This window comes from Thamnophis sirtalis, unplaced genomic scaffold (assembly GCF_051295495.1).
Source record: "Thamnophis sirtalis isolate CommonGarterSnake01/CBP01778 unplaced genomic scaffold, rThaSir2_p1.2 scaffold_10, whole genome shotgun sequence".
In the NCBI taxonomy this organism is placed as follows: Eukaryota; Metazoa; Chordata; class Lepidosauria; order Squamata; family Natricidae; genus Thamnophis; species Thamnophis sirtalis.
In genome coordinates this window covers 24,071,255-24,085,008 of record NW_028261390.1, presented here as the reverse complement: position 1 = coordinate 24,085,008, position 13,754 = coordinate 24,071,255, and the positions used below count along the sequence as shown (strand labels likewise).

General features: G+C 41.0%; 1 protein-coding gene across 1 annotated transcript in view; it reads right to left on the bottom strand.

Moving 5' to 3' along the window:
• ALPK1 (alpha kinase 1) overlaps window positions 1-13,754 on the bottom strand; it is a 67,572-nt gene that overhangs the window by 39,623 nt on the left and 14,195 nt on the right. The window contains exon 3 of the mRNA XM_087724217.1: window positions 1,077-1,188. The gene's annotated coding sequence lies outside the window, so the exon portion shown is untranslated. The remainder of the gene's footprint in view (window positions 1-1,076; window positions 1,189-13,754) is intronic.

Sequence of the window (13,754 nt, the reverse complement as noted above, 5' to 3'; positions counted from 1 at the left end):
TTAAATTAGATAAAATTATAGTGTTTTACCCAAAGCTAGACATGTTTTCAAATATAAAAAAAAGAAACAAAGTTGTAGAGCGCTGTATTCATCCATAGTATTTGCTTGGAAGGACCAGTTTTAATTATAGTATTGTACACAAATCAGGAGACCAAGGCAGTTCAAATGAATACAAGGATTTATTGCAAGCTTAAGCTCTCTACAAGAATCTGACCTACTAATGGTCAAAGCAAAGTGTGAGGGGGACTTAGATCTCTTATGGGCGTGAAGCAGGAGTGCGTTTCAACCAGTTCGCGGCGGTCCCTGCGAACCGGTTGGTCGGCGAACCCGGAAGTAAGTAACTTCCGGGAACGGCGAAGGGCGCGCCCGCCCGCGGTCCTTACCCGGTTTTGATGAGTTCTGCGCTTCCACGCATGCACAGGACGCATACAGAACCTGCGCAATCCTCCAGGAGCAGCTGGAGCATCGCGCAGACGCTAGTATGCATGCGTGCACTGCGCGCATGCACGAGGACGCCGCCGGCCCCGTTCCAACCGAACCGGTTGAAACGGGGCAAGAAACCCACCCCTGGCGTGAAGGGACTCGAGACTGATGATGCATTTGACCCCTCCCTTGGATTCAGCATTGTCATCTCCCACAATTGCATGATGCATGTTACTATGTCAGAATCAAGCTTTTAATTTTAGAGGCAAAATGAGAATAAATCAAGATTCCAAAAGTTGTCTGTTACCTATGGAATGCATTTATGCTTCTTTAAGGACAGACAATGGATAACCTAGTTGCTAGGGTCTATTTGTCTGTGGAGGAACAACTCCCTGGGCAGACATCTATACTATAACCAGGTTTCTCTATCCCAATCCTGGTAACTTAGGTCTATATTCAGGCTTCTGTAAGTTAAATAAACAATCTTTGGGATTCATATCCATCTACCCCCCCTAATTTAAAATGGTTAAATTCAAAATCTATCACTGTGCACTCAGCCCCGAGTTTTTCAGTAAGAATGCTGAAATGTTGCATATTTTTTTCGAGCAAACATGCATGAATGCCAGAATATGATGAAATAAAAGTGTTATTACTTTTTATTATTTTATTCGGGGCTGGAAATGGTGTGAAGATACCGCCTAGAGGCTGTCAATACAATGGAATCATCTATGGCAGCATATCATTAGAACTCATGCTATTGAAGTTCTGTTGCAAATAAAAAGAAACAGAAAAAGAATTGTCAATATTGCATTAGATAACAATTTTACAATCACATGAATAGCAAAGTTATTTCAGTTATAAAGTAGTGGAATAGATTGGGGAAATGTGATAAAAGCTTGTAAACACAACTGCAGGAGATGAAGTCTATCATCAGGGAATGGCAGCCATTATTGTAACAAATACAGAAACCAATTTTTATTCGTTCTAGCAATAATGGAGCAGGAGTTGCAACCATATCTCTCTCCTCTGATATTAGTTGAAAAACCATTTTTAGAGACTTATAAACTAATGCATCCAATGTTCAGCCTGACTGCAAATTATCCTCCCTCGCCTACTGCACTTTGAACTGTGTGCTTATTAAAGCTACTTTGAACCCGTGTCATTACGCTACAGTGCATTTTGTCTCTATTCTTTTAAAAGGGTGGTCTTTGCTCTCCTTGGAATTGAATAGCAAAAATCCTGTGGTTCTGTCAAGGGGAGAAGGACTGAGGCCCAAACACATGGCCTTTCCAAAGGTCAGATTTAAATTTTTTTTTCCACGATAATGAGCCTTCTCATTTTCAAAACAGGGAAACCACATTTTATTTGCACTTCCTTCACTTTTCATCTGAAATTACATTTAAAGCAGAGTCGAGGATGTAGGGGGACAGAGCTACCAGTTGTTTATTTTTGGAGGCGTTATTGAGAAAAGTAAAAACTACCATTGTTGGCCTTTCCTCATTTATTGCGTTCCAGATTTTTGCTTTGGTTTACTTTGCAGAGTTTTGTGAAATAAATACCCAGCGAGTCTTTGAGCTCACAGTTATAACAGTAGAAGATACGAAGCCTTCCTCCTTCTCTTTCTTTTCTTCCTGGCAATTTTTGTTGCTTTTCACTCTTGTAATAAGACATAATATTCCACACAGCACGGAATCAGTGTAACACAATGATCTAATGTGTGATGAGCCAGCCAATTTGCTCATAGTCCTATTTCCATCTGATTTGGGGACTGCAAGGCTCAAGGCTTCCTTTTTTCTGCATTGCTCAATACACCAAATGACCCCAGCGGTATTAAAATAAGGAAAACCCTGACCAAGAAAAGCCTCTCCGAAGACAAGCTTACTTGTTAATATGCAGCTACATGAAAGGCTTTCTTTTCTCCTATGCAACCATCAGTGTGTTTGTGTGTGTGTGTAAATTGCAGGGGGCTCATTGGCATAAATCTTGGCTGCGACCTCTGAGGTAAACGGGATTTACATTACTTTCTGACAAGAATTAAATGAAGGCCTTGTGACTATATGAACAGCCTTCGAGACTGCAACAGATGGGCATGAATGCGCTCCCTAGGCAAACTATCAGTGACATCTGTGTCCCCCAAATTCTGGTGGTCTCGGCCAATTAACAGGCAAAATGAGGGAAAGGGGAGGGGGACCAGGAGGGGATGGTCCTACCCCACCTCCTTTCCTCAGCAAAAGCTGCAGCAGAAATACTTGGGTTTAGAAAGGAGATCAATAATACTCTGGAGCAATGTAGAAATTGTTTGCAGAAATAATTGGAATAAGGAGATGAATACGTTTTATTAGATGTTAGTTCAGGACCAAGGTTCCTTTATAAAACAAATCTCCCCATTTTCCAGAGAACTGTAAATTTATAGAAATGTGAAAAGATACAGAATTTAGCTTGTTAGGTCAAAACAAAGATAGCTACACAGCAAATATCTTGATTCTCCAATTGCCCCAAAATGTGCAGATTTCCTGCATTCCTATATGCATCTAGCTAGCATGTTTCCAGAAATTGGATCCAGCTGTTGTGGATATTGATTTGACAGGGGTGCCCACCCTATGGTCCCAAAACTACATGTGGTCAATGAAAAGCTTGGTGGGTGGCCTCTAGAAACCCCTGCAAAGTTTGCCACTAAAAAGGCCTTTTTCAAAAGGACAGGAGGGGGAGATAATCAGACAGATAAATGTACTTGAATAATTTAATTTCAAGTTTGCTCCAATTACAGTAAGTTAAAGTTGGGTCCTTGATCCACCAATTTTTTTGTGGATCACAAACCTTTCTGGTAAATGGCCTCTGGTATAGCATTCAACAATCAAGAATAAATCCCACAAAATTATGATTCCAGCAATATAACATGATCCTTCCTCCTATTTACCCACAATTATTATTTATTAACTCTCTTATAGTGGGAGATAAGCAATCATTTACTCATGCTCAGTTTTATTAAACCATCTGAGATAAGTATATGAATCCAGATCCAAAATAAGAAAGTGGTCAATTTTAGAACATTTTTCAAATGAGAGGGAATTGCTATATCATGGCTTGATCTATCACCATTTATCTTTGGGCCAAAAAATAACCCATATAGCTTGGATGTAAAACTTTATTATTAAATATATGCAAGTATGTCCAACATACATACATGGGCATATTTGCTAGGCATTCTAAGAGGTGCAAAAAAAAAAGTATTATTTAATACTGTATTTAAACCTTGGTTAAAAAATGTGTCTGCAGTCTTCTGAAGACTAGCATGATTTTTTTTTTATGTAACCAAGGAGATAAGAATTGTACCAACACCATCAATGCACTACAATCATATTCCACCCACCCACTCTTTAGTTAACAAAAGTGACAGATTTCCTAATGATTCATTCAGTCGCATATCTAGCTTGACCCTGACTACAATTCTTTGCATGGTTACAGGGAATAAATCACACCAAACCCAAAGACGTTGTAAAATAAACATGCTTATGTAGGTTAGCCCTCTAAAACAAAAATGCTTATTGGAAATCCTGCAAAGTTACCATTGTACATATGCTAATTCCTATGAGGCTAATTCTAATCAGCCCAAATCAATCCACTGAAGGATAAAGATCTATTCATTAATGGCTATGGATCATAATCTAACATGCTTCATTCAGTGTGGGTTGGTAGAAACTAGACAGATGCTTTTCAGCATCCCAAAGCAAAACTGAAAGTGGGTGACTGACCCAAAATCACTTGGGTGGCTTCCAGGTCTAACAGAAAACTTGAATGTGAGTCTTCCCACTACTATAAGGTGACCAGACGTCCCGATTTCAGTGGGACGGTCACGCTTTATAACAATTTATCCCGTGTCCCGGGGTGTTTTTAAAAAAGTCCCGATTTTCTGGCTTCATGTTGAAAGCCCAGTGGATTTGCTTAAGAAATCCTAACCGGGGCAAGACAAAAGACACCCTGTCTAACCTCTCTCTCTTTCTCAGTATTTTCATTGAAGATAGTAAAAACATTAAACAACAAAACGGACCCCCCCGCGCCCCTTTTACTCACTTTTATAAGAAAAAAATGACCAAGTACCATAGAGCTGCAGGAAACACTTTGCCTAGAGTAGTTAGCTAGCAACTGTTACTTCCTGGATTTCCCAGACGGGAGGAGCACGGAGGATGGAGGTAGGCTCGTGTGGGAAAAAATAGTGGCTCGCATTTTTCTTTGAAAAATATTTCCCTGGGACTATTTCACCATTTTAATTTGCTCAGTTCTTTGTATTAACATCTATATCATTTTGGATTGACTTGGAGTTTCTGCCTGCTGGTAAGTGTGCTGGGTTTTTTTCTTTTATTTTTTAATGCATTTTAAAATAATGTAGGTTTTTAAAAATGTGCAGCTGCTTTTTTTTTATTCAAAACAATATGTGTAACACTATGATGTGCCATGGAAAAATCATTAAAAAAAACCCTGAAAGAACAAAAGGTTTTTTTTAGGGTATTTTCCTGATCAAAACTATAATTGTTTCTGCCTGACACCCTTAATCACAAATAGCCAACTACACTTCATTCTAAATAGTTTTATTTCCTTTATTGTATGTGATTACTCAAGTCCAAAAACTGAGTTAATTGGATAAACTCAGCTCCACAATTTACTAAATATACAGTAACAGGAATTTCATGTATAGTATGCTGTCTCTTAGGGTTTATTGAACATAGGAGAATAATATGAGAGGGATTTGATGTAAAATAAGCTCTTTTAATGAATTCAAAATCAACGTAGCAGACAAGACATGGGAGTGAACATAATACACACTTTAACAATATATTTTTTTCTTTTAGCCATCAAATACTGCAGCAAATGTGTCAGTAATAATAGCAAGACAGGCATAGGATTTTCCAGCCAGGTTAATTTTACTTTTTTAAGGTTTTGATGTTGTATTTAATTTTATTTGTATTAGAAACTTATGAAGGCTGTGCAACATTTTGAGGTGATATAGAGTATGTAAAGGCATGAATACAGTAGAACCTCTGGTCACAACCATAATTCGTTCCATAACTTTGGTCGCAAACTGATTTGGTCATGAATCAAACCTAATTTTGGAAATTTGGCGCTTACAAAAAAATGGTGCAGAAGGGGAAATCAGCAGCGGGGGGGGGGGATGTGAATATTTTGGTCAGAAGCGTTCGTGACCAGAGGTTCTACTGTATAACATCTTCACTTAAGACTTAAGATTCACTTAAGATATAACATCTTCACTTAAGATTCCGTTAAGAACTGTGGCAAGAAAGGTGGTATAGTGACCAAAGTTACAATGGCATTGAAAAAAGTGACTGATGACCATTTTTCACACTTAGCGACCATTTTCACACTTAGCGACCGTTGCAGCATCCTCATGGTCACGTGATCAAAATTTTGATGTTTGGCAACAGTTACAATTTATATTTGTAAATTGTAGTTACGTTGAAATAAAAAAAATTACAATACTATTTTTGCGTTGTATGAAAAGTTTTGTTGCTCTGCATAAAATTTTTAATCAAGACACCCCCCCCCGGTCAAAGGTGTCCCTCTTTACCAATCTGAAAATCTGGTCACCTTACACTACTAGTCCAGTACATTAATCACTACAGTCTGCTAGTTCTCATGATGCTAATGTGCAGATAACTATGTTGACGATAGAATATCATGCACATCTTTTCGTAGGATTAAGCACACATTCCAATGAACTTTACTCAAACTATCTGCATAGGATTGCAGGCATGATTTTACAAAATGTTTTAAATCAATCCCAAATTGTATTTTACTTTTGAATTGTTATGCACATTTTCTTTAACAGAGACTACCTGTACTTGATGCTTTTCAAATCTGTCTCATTTTAGGAATTATGCAAATTATAGTCTAACAGGGAAAATGTTTCATTTATATCAGACTATATGGAGATGGTGAAGTCAGACAGATGACCTGCATCCACAGATTTCCAGCTTTCATTTTTTTTAAAAAGAAAAGGCAGTCTTAAGATGCAAGATAAAAAGTGTAGATATTCTCATTCTTCCCCCTTCACATATGTAACTGCTTATGATAAAAATATATTATACTTTAAATTAGCTGCGGATGAAACCATGCCAGATTGGCTTGCCGTTTCCATGACGCAACCTGTCAGCACTGCGAGTGAAAGGGGCACATCGCCAAGGTGTGCCAGAGAGCTGTCAGACCCTTCGACCAATAAGATTAAACCTCTGTTCCCACCGGAACACAGGACCTTGGTGGAAACCACTGTAAATAGGGTGAATATCTAACTGTAAGCAGTGTAGCTCAAAAGATATTATATAAACCACCTGGTAGCCTAAAAGCGCACCAAGCCGCCAACAGAGGCTCAACCCAGGGGCCTGGCAGAGACCACCATGGCGCTTAGAGGGCAACAATAGAGTCACCTACCAAACATCAATAGGCAAAGTCTGTTCCAGGTGGCCAAAAAAGCTGAAGATCACAGTCCTCATCGAGGACTCTCCATGTGAGATGGAAATTGACACTGGGTCATCACTGACCATCATACCGTGGTTGACCCTAAAGCAAGCTATCCCTAGCCTACAGAAGCAGCACCTACGCACCCCTGACATCCGCCTATGTGATTATCAGGGAAACCAGGGTCAAATTGTAAGCCAAGGCACCTTCCGGGTGAACTTCAAGCAATTCAGCTGGAAACTCCCTGTGACAGTGGTCAGGTGCAACCTGCAGAGCCTCCTAGGGCTAGATTGGTTCCAGGCCCTGGGCCTAGAAGTGACCGGTATCAATGCGTTGAAAGACGACGGCGCTGAGGCCATCTTTAAGGAGTATGAGGACGTCTTCGGCACCGGTCTGGGTAAGTATGTGGGGACTCCAATTTTCTTTAGTTTGGACCCCAACATAGCCCCAATTAGGCTAAAACCCAGGAAGAGTGCCTTTTGCTCTGGACCCCAAAATTGACAGGGAAATTGACAAGCTCATGAGTCAGGGAATCCTAGAACCGGTTGATCACACACGCTAGGAGACCCCTATTGTGACACCTGTCAAATCTGACGGGTCTGTCCGCATCTGTGCGGACTACAAGCGCTACAACAAAGTGCCTACCCTGTACCCATTGTACAGCACCTACTTCACAGGTTAGAACATTTAGATACCTTGGTGTGGTTTTCCACTCGCTAGGGACATGGAAGGCACACCTGGATCACACATTGCAAGTAGCCATTAGGTCCTCAAATGTAATCAAACATTTCTTTTATACAGGTGGAGGTCAGTTAGTACTTGCTGCCTTAAAACCTTTTGAGGCTAAAACATTGGCACAAATTCTTTACGGGGCACAAACAGGAATCCTTGCAAAGAGAGACTTGTTAGAAACCATTCAAACAAAATTCCTGCGAGCCATCTTAGCTGCACACAATGAAACTCCAAATGCCCAGTTAAGAATTGAGACAGGCATGCCTCAAATTCAAGTAAGAGCCTGGAAGATGATGATCATTTATTGGCGTAAAATGTATTTCTTTCCAGAGGGACTGCCCCCACTAGTGTTGACTGACAATTTCCCTTCCCCTTGGAAACAAGCAATTGATCACAAGCTGGGCTCTTATGGGCTCTCACCATTATTCTTAATGTCCCAGGCTTTGAGCAAGCAAAGCAAGTAGTAATTAATAGAATGAGGGACATGGAGTTCCAAGAAGAACTAAATAGGTTGCTTCTCCACAGTAGGGACAGAATCAAACAGGGTGTGTGGGAATCGGCAAGATATCTAAATGACCTGATCTCTCCAAAACAAAGAATAGCTTTCTTCAGAGCCAGATTTAACATTTTTCCTTCAGCACTCCTCCATGGCAGGTATAAGAGAACACCTATAGCAGAACGGGTTTGTATATGTGGTAAAGGAGAAGTGGAAGATAATTCACATGTTCTATTACACTGCGAGTTATACAGAGCTTGTAGGTCTGCACATATTCTCCCCTTATTAGAGAGATTGCCAGGGAGGGCAGACCATTTTTATCTAGGCTTTCTCCTCCAGGACACTAACCCGGTTACCACGTATGCAGTGGCAAAGTTTTGTGCTGCTGCAATGTCCATAAGAAAAAAATTGGCTACAGAAGTATAGTACCATCTTGTACCAATTATCTGGACATACCTCTAACCATCTTTGGACCATTATGTTATTATCCACTTTTAATGTCAATACTTTTTAATTATATTTTAATGTTAGTATTTTTTAATATAGTGTAAAAACTAATGTGTATTGCTGGTCTTTGACCATAATAAAGATTTTACTTACTTACTTACAGCACCTACTTCATTCGCTAGGCCCAGGAAAACTCTTTGCAAAATTGGACATGGCGCAGGCATACCAACAATTGCCTGTAGATGGCGCTACGGCAGAGTCCCAAACCATTGTGATGCACAGGGGTGCATTCAAATGTCACCGCCTGCAATTCGGCATTAGTATTGCCCCTGGACTGTTTCAAAGTGTCATGGAATGGCTTTTGCAGGGGATTCTAGAAGTCTTCCCCTATTTCAACGACATCTTGGTATTGGCTGCAAACGAGGTGCAACTTTTAAAAAGCGTACAAACAGTTTTGGCTCGGATTAGAGACAAAGGCCTCCATTTCAAAAAAGAGAAATGCCAAATTAATGTGCCAAGGGTTGAATTCCTAGGGTACCTGATCGATGGTTCTGGGATTCACCCGACTACACAAAAAATCAAAGCTATTCAGGACACCCCCACATCTCACAATCAAACCGAGCTGCAGGCGTTCCTTGGGCTCCTTAATTTCTACAGCGTCTTTCTTAAACAGAAAGCCACTGTTGCTGAGCCATTACACCGTCTCCTGGCTAAGAATGCAAAGTGGTCCTCGGGCAGAGCCGAGGCTGCCGCATTTGCCGTGGTAAAACGACTCCTGTCGATGGACTCCTTTCTAGTCCAACACAGCAAGACCCTGTCGTTGGTGCTGACCTGAGATGCTTTCCCCTTCGGCGTTAGCGCTGTCCTCAGCCACCGCATGCCCAACAGAACCAAAGCCCCTATTGCATTTTACTCCAGGACCTTGTCCACTGCTGAGCGGAACTACAGCCAGTTGGCTTTGGCTGCAGTGCCCGGAGTAAAGAGGTTCCACGAATACCTTTACGGCCAGTACTTCGAACTGGTTACTGACCACAAGCTGTTGTTGGGCTTACTGGCTGAGGACCAACCTACCCCAGTGTCGTTATCACCTCTCATGACCAGGTGGACCATTTTCCTAGCTGCCTACTCCTACCACCTCATCCACCGACCTGGCTCCACTTTGGGGCACACTGAGCTTTGAGCCACTGCCTGTTGCCAGAAGTTCTCGCTGACCCTATCATAGGCAGACATTTCTTGTAGTTGTGGATGCCTACTCGAAATGGTTGGAGGTAGTCCTGATGACCTCCACTAAGGCAGAAGCGGTCATCAAGGTGCTACGGAGACTTTTCTCCACCCACGGCCTGCCTGATGTCTTGGTCTCTGACAACAGGCCCCAATTCACAGTCATGCAATTCGAGACCTTCCTAGCAGCTCAGGGAATCAGGCATGCCCTGGTCGCGCCATTCCATCCTGCCTCCAATGGTCAGGCAGAGAGAATGGTGAGATCTTCAAAAGAGGCCCTCGTTAGGATGGGCCCGGGAGATTGGCAAACACGGGTTGGTCAATATTTGCTAATTCAGCACATCACACCCAGTGCCACCACTGGGAGAAGCCCCTCCGAGCTTCTCATGGGTCACTGGCTAAGGTCCCACTTAGACCAGCTACACCCCAATTATTCTGCCTCATCGCCCCCAGACTCCACAAGCAAGATTCGGACATTTAGCGTAGAGGATTCGGTATACGCCCACAACTACGCTGGGAGAACTCTGTGGATTCCTGCAGTGATAGGCATCACCAGCCCTTGCTCTTACCTCTTAGAGCTCGAGGATGGTAGGAATTGGAGAAGGCATATTGACCAACTCCGTGGCCGCCTCCCCAACTCCACTATTAGACAACCAGAGGTAAGTCCTGCATGAGTTAGCCAAAGCCCTACCCAAACGGAGCAAACACTCACTCCTTCCATGGCCAGCTGAGGCCCGAGGTTACAGGGAAGCTTATCTGGTTTTGTTGCAGGCCCGCAGCGAGCTCCGAGCGAACCGGCTCTAGAAGCTCTAGCCGCAGCCTGTGAAAGGTTCCAGGAGCTTCCACCAAATGAAGCTGCAGAGCAAACAGGTCTGTCCAACCTGTCCAAGGAAACTCCTCCTACTGAACTGTGCAGGTCAGGCAGAGCGACCCAAAAGCCCGCCTACCTGCGTGACTACGTTACTAGTAGGATTGTTCCATCTAAGAGGGGAGGGGTATTAGATATTCACCCTATCTACAGTGGTTTCCACCAAGGTCCTCTGTTCCGGCGGGAACAGAGGTTTAATCCTATTGGTCGAAGGGTCTGACAGCTCCCTATAAAAGGGCTGCTGTCAGACTCAACCTTCGTTGGATTGTTCTCCCTTCTTGTATTCAATAAAGAGCTGTTGTTACCGTTAAGCCTGTGTGTGCCTATCCATTACCCACTCTAACAGTATCTGAAAAATATTCAGTGAAGGATTTGAACACTTTGATGAAATAATGTCAAAGAATTCATCCTTGCTTCAAGGACAAAATCTTGCAAATGTATCTGAAAAGTTATTTCTATGCTAATTAAACTGTTTCGTGCATTCACTTCATAGAAATATTTAATACTGGTGCAAGAAGAATAGATCTGGACTTACTCTTTCTCTTTTTAATCTTTTAATTTTAGTACACACATTATAACTGATTAATCTTTTATAGGTAGTGCCTTTATTTTATACCCAACCAAATATATTTGTACAAACCTTCTGGAAGCTACTTGTTTTAATAGAAGCAATCTAGTCAGAAAATATTATAATCCAATGTATGATCCAAATTAACCAAATAAAATTGATTATTTGTCTTTGCCACTTGTGCAATGCCTTCTTTTCATTTTTTTGAAAACCATTTGAAATTGATCCTCACTAAAACATTCATTTTTCTTCCTAATTACAAGAAGTTTATTTTTTTTCTGTCTTAAATTATCTGCCCTTATTTTTATCCACATCTGTGAGCTTTATTATAGTTTATTAAATAAAATACAGGTACTTAGTACTTAAATTATTTCATTAATAATTTTAATAAATAATTGTAATTATTTTATTAACTTAATTATTCTATTCAAGCTAATAGTAAATCTGTTAATTGCTGCAGATGTTACTTTTCTTCTTATGTGATCATTTGCATTCTCTGCTTATTAACCCATTACTGTAAAGTAATCTCCTATTGAAGTATTCTATTGTATATGTTCCATGATTAATTAATTCCATTTTTGGTTTTTGTGATGCATGCACCAAAGGGACGGTATTTCAATGCAATGCTGTGATTGCTTGTTCTCTTCATATTTTGATTTCCCTGCTGCAGATGCTGCTGGATGCACAGGGTCTCAAGGAACCATTCTCTAAATCTAGAGTTTGGTCCCTTTAGAGCAGGGCTGTCCAAACTTGGGAACTTTAAGATTTGTGGACTTCAACTCCCAGATGGCTGGGGAATTCTGGGAGTTGAAGTCCACAAGTCTTAAAGTTCCCAAGTTTGGACACCCTTGCTTTAGAGGATCTTGGAAAGCTTCTGTCAAATCATAATATTTAAACATGACAATGAAGAAAATATGAAATACATGAAGAATAAACTATATGTTATCCTCAGCAGTGGTGAAATTCAATTTATTTCGCTACCGGTTCTCTGGGCGTGGCTTGGTGAGTGTGGCAGGGGAAGGATATTCCAAAAATCACCATTCCCACCCCACTCTGGGGTCAGCCAGAAGTGGTATTTGCCGGTTCTCCGAACTACTCAAAATTTCCGCTACCAGTTGTTCAAAACCTGTCAGAACGTGCTGGATTTCACTCCTGATCCTGATGTATTTACTTTTACATTGGGCCTTCCTACATCCTCAGTCTGGCTTTTTCTTCTTCTTGGATGCCCCCATGAAGCACAGTAGAGAGAGGCCAGTAGAGTTCTCTGCCTCAAAAGTCTTCCTTTTTACAGACACAGTTTTTATATGCTGACATATCCAGGTCAAGTATCCATCTGTTATTTAGCCAGCCCATTTGGGTTTCTAGGCCTTGCTTGGGATATATTTAGGTCTGGGTGGCAAATTTAAAACCTACCCACTTTTCTTACGTGATGAATTATTCTATTCATGAGTCCTACATTCTAACTCTCCTCTGTATGCAACTCCATTCAGGCAGGAAGATTCTGTGGCCAAAGGCAGAATCTGAAGGGAGTCACATTTAGGAACAAAAGCACCTGTTGTTTTCCATCACTAATGTTCTTAAAAGTACAAGTTTGGACTGTTCCTCTCTAAATATGGCCATCTCAAAACTACGCTACATGTTGAAGAGAAGATCATGTTGAAGAGCAATAAATTTGAGAAGCCCATTAAAAAGACATAATGAATTTGGTACACTACATATTTCTAGATCAAAGATACCTTTGAAGTGACCAAACTCCAATCCGTGAACAACTGAAACTGATTCCTTTTTGTTCTGATCTTGCTTGGTGGTGTCCAATAAAATAGAAGTTAAGGAAATTGTCATTATCTGAATATGGTCAGAAGAAGTCATCAGTGAATGACAGCCTTGTCCCCAACAACAATTGGCAAAATCATTAGGAAGGCAAGGCCAAGTGATGCAAGGATTTCCCCCCCCCCCCAAGCTAATCTTGCCATTCAGCTGTTGTCACCCACAACTCCCATCCACTTGCTGTGTGAAACCAGCTTAGTCTTTGTCAGTGTTAACAGGGTCGGGAAAGACTTTCTCATTCATGAATATGTATCATCAGCCCACAAGTCTACAGAGACAAATCCTTCAAAACTCCAATTAAAAAAAAAAAACCTCGCCAGCCAACCAGCCACTAAAACCCTAAGCTATTGGGCTGAAATGCTAGAGAGTAATGTGAGCTCACGCTTTTGAAATTAACCAGAGGAACTCTCTGTTTTAAACCTTTCTTTAGAGCTTGATGAGGTTTGTGGAATATTTCTTCATGTGCAAATGTGTAAAACCTTCGCAGTCTCTCAGGGGAGAAGAAACAATTACGCATTTTAGGGATCTAGTCCCTTTTATGTACCGTATTTCAAATGGGTTTCCAGAAGCACTGTTCAGGGGTCAAATATTTACATCTATGTCTAAAATTGATAGGGCCTTAGTTTTAAAGTGACAAGACACAAACATCACAATTTCTGCAAAACAAATCTGGAGAATTTTTTATGTGACAAAAACTCTTGATA